Below are 5,472 nucleotides of genomic sequence, written 5' to 3'. Positions count from 1 at the left end.
TTGGCTGTGTTTTTAGTGATGGAATGCTGCTTGTTCTGGCCAGCAGCCCCTGGAGGCAATGTGAGCAGAACAGAGCAATGATGGTTTACAATCAGCACAGGGGAAAGATTTCAAATGGAAACCAGACTGACAGGCCAGGTCCAGTGGGCTTCCCAGACTGCAGAGCCCTGAATCTGAGTCTTCCCATGGCGGTAGGAAGAAGGTAACAACAGTCCCACTGGCTTCACACCACACAGAGCTGTGCCGACAAGTCAAGAATATCTCCTGGCTGTGCAGTCTCTGCTCCTGACAGGTCCCCAGGGGACAGGTCACCAGGGTACCAGACCACACCATCAGACAGGCAACCCTTGCTTTGCAAGTGGAAACTTGAGTACCTACATTTCTTGGATGTCTCCACATCTTCTCCTCGTCGCTGAGCTGCTAAGATGGCCTAGAAAACCAGAAAGTGGTTTTCAATCAAAATGAGCTTTGGGGGAACACAGAGCACAATTTAAGCAGCTATTTACAGATCATGGGGTGCTAAGTATTCTACAAGGCTGTCACACAATGCTAGGTTAAACCAACCAAACTCACCACAAGAGTGTCCCCTGCCTGGCTCTGGTTTCACTTTCTCTGTGTTTTTGGCTGACACATGGTCAACTTTAGTTCAGACACATACCTGGGAATTTCCAGGTAATAAACAATTCATAATTTAAAAATTTTTATATTTTCTGAAAAGCATGATGCGATTTCATACTGTGCCCACTGTCTCACCTGAGACATAAATCTCGGTGGGTGTCCCAGCAGTGTATGCTACCTGCCTCTTACTCATCCATCTGACAACCTTTTTGGTTCCCAGATAACTGCCAAGGCACCAAAACAGACTTCATGTTCAAGAAATCATGACAGTCAGGCAGTGGTGGCACACACCTTTAATCCCAGCATTTGGGAGGCAGAAGCAGGCGGATTTCTGAGTTTGAGGCCAGCCTGGTCTACAGAGTGAGTTCCAGAACAGCCAGGGCTACACAGAGAAACCTTGTCTCCAAAAAAAAAAAAAGAAAGAAAGAAAGAAAAAAAGAGGGCTAGAGAGATGGCTCAGTGATTAAAAACACTGACTGCTCTTCCTGAGGTCCTGAGTTCAAATCCCAGCAACCACATGGTGGCTCACAACCATCTGTAATGAGATTTGATGCCCTCTTCTGGTGTGTCTAAAGACAACTACAATGTACCTATATACATAAAATAAATAAATAAAATCTTTAAAAAAGAAAAAGAAAAAAAGAAACAAAAAAGAAAGAAATCACGCTGGGCGGTGGTGGCGCACGCCTTTAATCCCAGCCCTTGGGAGGCAGAGGCAGGCGGATTTCTGAGTTCGAGGCCAGCCTGGTCTACAGAGTGAGTTCCAGGACAGCCAAGGCTACACAGAGAAACCCTGTCTCGGAAAAAAAAAAAAAAAAGAAAGAAAGAAAGAAATCATGATGGAGGAGCCTGATGCTAGCTAACAAAGGCTTGGTGATTCGAGTCACTTCAGAATATCCTTGAGATAATGTATCACTTGACAACATCCCTAAAAGAAGGGTGTGTCTAGGACCCCAGGAAGCCACACTGGCACAACTGCTATTACAGTGTAGTGTTATAGCTGTTCTTTTCAACCATTACTTATGACTGACTTACATATGGGTATTTATCTGCATAGATATCTATGTACCACATGCAGACAGCGTCCATAGAGCCAGAAGAGGGTGTTGAGGTCTACCAGACCTAGACTTACTGGCAGGTGTGAGCTGCCATGTTGATGCTGGTACCCGACCTTGAGTCTGCAAGAGCAGCAAGCATCCTCCACCATGGAGCCATCTCTCCAATCCTTATTACTGTTTCTTTCTATGCCTAGTTTATAAACTTCTTCATGGGTATATATGAGTAGGAAAACATACACTACATACAGGGTCCAGCACAGCTCACAGTTGCAGGCATCTCCTGAGCAGGGGTACACTGTACACAAATATCTAGATAACATGCACTGAACTACTGCTGTAAGAACCAACTCACTTCTACACTAAGACAGGTGTAAGCTGGGTATGGTGGCACAGGGCTGTGATCCTAGCCCTCAGAAGGCTCAGATTCAAGCCTTCTTAGCACTAGATACACACGATCCTGGATTCGATAACAGCACCCACCAACACACACGCGCGCACACACACAGTACAAGCTATCAGGTTCTTTATTGGAAATAGAGCTAGTTCTCTTCCAAACTTTACTACAAAGCAGAAAGGAGTGGAATGCTGCCCTGGCTTCCTCTGCCAGTATGGTTCCTAATGAGAGATGACACACCCAACAGAACCCTGTAGTCTCCCTGGAAGCAGGACCACTAACAATAATGCCACAGCCACTGAATATTAACATACTGCTTCAGAAAAGTGGCTTGTGAGCCAGTCTCTGTGTAATGTGTTCAGACTTTCTACACACTTAAGGATGATTCCAAGTTCTCCTGAAGAGAGGAGTGTGGATTTGGCTATAGCAAATAATTACAGCTCTGGTCAGTAGCACTCAGGGAACCACAGCTTTCAGGGCTCAGGGAAGCAGACCTAGGAGAGGACAGCAGGCCATGGGAGACCACCAATGCCTCAGACAGCACTCTTTATAGGCTGTCATCGCCTGGGTGGGCACCATGGGCAGGAAGCACAGGCTGATACCAGGTAAGGACAAAACCTTCAGCAGGACTGCCCCTACCCTGGTTCTCAAGTTTCCTGCGCCTAACGCCCACGCTGCCCACCCCACATTTAGTGACCAGCCAGGTTCTCTGACCCACACTTGCACCTGTTCTCAACCCTGTTTCCATCTCCATCTAGGTCCCCACCCAGGCCTGTCCCAGTCCAGAGCCCGGGCCACATTCCCATCCCCCTGTCCCGACCTTTGCCCCAGCCTCGCCCAGGTCAGCTGCCCTCTACCCCAGTCTTTCCCCGTACTCCGACTCCACCTGTTGACCCCCAAGGTCCCCACCCTCGAAAGATCCGTTCGGGTCCCCACCCACTGCCGGATTCCCCGCTCGGCCCAGAGACTGCAGCGCGTCGTGCGGCCCTGCAGCTTCTCGCCGCCCCCCGCTGGCTGAGCACCTGCTTAGACTTGGCCTGTGCGGCCGTGGGGCCCTTCTTGCGCAGCACCGTCACGGTGTCCCAGTCACTCTCGGCCATGGCGCGGCGGGGGCGGCGGTCCGTCCGGCGGCTCTGGCAGCTGCTCGAGACCCGGCGCGGCGACGCGACGTCCCTTCGTCACCTCCCCGCTTCCGGCGCCAGAGCCGCGGTCCCGCCCCTGGTCCCCATTGGCCGGTGGTTCCAGGAGCCGGCACTTCCCGAGCTCTGCGGCCAATCCGCGCCCGGATAGTCTAGGGGCCCGCGGGGGCCGCCCGCGGGCGGCGCGTGGAGGGCGACGCCTGATCGCCGCCACGGTTCCCGTCCGGTGTCTGTGTGGCTGCGCAGGGCGGAGCGCCAGGGCTGGGAAGAGTGTGGGGACCCTAAAATAGAGAAGAGCGGAGGGGACTTGGAGAGCAGACGGGAGGACCTAAGAAGAGAGTGGAGGATCCCGAGAAAAAAAGGACAGGAGAGAGAAGAACCTTAGTAAAAAGAGTGGGGACCCGGGAGGGAGCTGGGGCTCGGAGAGAGGGGCGCTGGAGACCCGCACATGCCATGCTAGCACAGGTGCGGTACAAGCGGGATCCTACAGACCCCTGCCGGCCTCCACCACCTTAGTTCTGGAGAACTTGGGCCAGCAACCCCCACACCAGTGGATATACAGCTGTCTTCCCAGTCCACGCCTTAGGGAACCCCAAGATAGAATCCAGGTTCTGTCGTGCATGTAGCTTGGAGGTGCGCTCTGGGAGAGAAACAGCTGTTGGCAAATTTTGTGAGGTCAGAAACTTGTGAACCATAGACGGCTTCTTTGCAATACATAGAAACAAAGTTACTTTAAAAATAAACAACTCAGCCCGGAGGTGGTGGCACACACCTTTAATCCCCCAGAGGCAGAAGAATCTTTGGGTAAGAGGTCAGCCTAGTCTTCCAAACGCGCTTCGGGACAGCCAAAGCTACACAGAGACACCGTGTCTCAAAAACAAACAACAACAACACATAAATATAAAAATAAATAACTCAAAAAAAAAAAAAAAAAAAAAAAAAAAAAAAAAAAAAAAAAAAAAAAAGGAGCCTGGAGAGATGACTCAGCTAAGAGCAATGACTGCTCTTCCAGAGGTCCCGAGGTCCTGAGCAACTACATGGTGGCTCACAACCATCTACATTGGGATCCTATACCTTCTAATGTGTCTGAAGACAGCTACAGTGTACTCATATACATTAAATAAATAAATAAAATAATAAAAAATAAAAGTAACTTACTTTTGCAACACCAGTATTTGCTAGGTGGAGATATGAAGATCAGAAGTTCAAGGTTATCTTTAGCTACAAAGCAAGTTTGAGGCCATCCAGGGCTACGTGAAACCGTGCTTGGGGAGGAAAACAAACTGATTATAGAGGGGCAGAAGTGATTACGAGCATTTGCTGCTCTTGCAGAGGACCTGAGAACAGGTTGTAACTCCAGGGTGATCGATGCCCTCTTCTGGCCTCTGAGGGCATAGGCACACAGTTGGTGTACAGACATATGTGAAGGCAAATGCCCATGCACATAAAACAAGATGGAACATACACGCCCCACACACATACTAGGTAGTGGTGGGCTTTTTTGTTGGTTTCTTTGGGTTTTTTTAAAGGCTCACTATGTGGACTGGCTGATCTGGAACTCATAAAGATCTGCCTGCTTCTGCCTTCCAACTAGTGGGATTAAAAGCATGCACCATCACTCTGGATACCAAAAAAAAAAAAAAAAAAAAATCATACTTAAAAAAAAATTTTAGGGGCCTGGAGAGATGGCTCAGTGTGTAAGAGCTCTGAATGCTCTTCCAAGGGTCCTGAGTTCAAATCCCAGCAACCACATGGTGGCTTACAACCATCCATAATGAGATCTGATTCCCTCTTCTGGTGTGTCTGAAGATAGCTACAATGTACTTACATATAATAATAAATAAATTTTAAAAAATTTAATTTAAAAATGGTGTGATGGCTTTGCAGTAAAAAGCACTGACTGCTCTTGCAGAGGACTTGAGTTTAATTCCCAGCACCTACAAGGTGGCTCACAGCCATCTATAATTCATCTCAGGGGTTCTGATGCCTTCTGGCCTCCACAGACATGGTACACATGTTGTGTATAGACTTACATGTAGACAAAATATCCATAAATAGAAAAAGGTTTAAAATGTGTGGGTTTTCTTTTTGAGACAGGGTCTCACTCTGTAACTTTTGCTTGCTTGAATTTGATATGTAGCTCAGGCTGGCCTAAAGTATTACAAAGAGCCACCTGCCTCTGCCTCCCAAGGGCTGGGATGAAAGGTATGCACCACCACGCATGGCCAAAAATTTTTAAATAAATCTTTTTTTTTTTTTTTTT

General features: G+C 48.5%; 1 long non-coding RNA gene across 1 annotated transcript; it reads right to left on the bottom strand.

The window, feature by feature from the left end:
- Window positions 1-19: 19 nt before the first annotated feature.
- Window positions 20-3,279, bottom strand: LOC116091888. Its single transcript, XR_004119101.1, has 3 exons — window positions 3,093-3,279; window positions 379-430; window positions 20-49 (listed from the first exon to the last, which is right to left on the bottom strand). It is a non-coding gene; the product is annotated as an uncharacterized LOC116091888 (long non-coding RNA).
- Between the last annotated feature and the right edge of the window lie 2,193 nt (window positions 3,280-5,472).

This window comes from Mastomys coucha, unplaced genomic scaffold (assembly GCF_008632895.1).
Source record: "Mastomys coucha isolate ucsf_1 unplaced genomic scaffold, UCSF_Mcou_1 pScaffold15, whole genome shotgun sequence".
Taxonomy (NCBI): domain Eukaryota; kingdom Metazoa; phylum Chordata; class Mammalia; order Rodentia; family Muridae; genus Mastomys; species Mastomys coucha.
The sequence above is the reverse complement of the archived record's forward strand: the minus strand, read 5'-3'. Positions and strand labels throughout refer to the sequence as shown.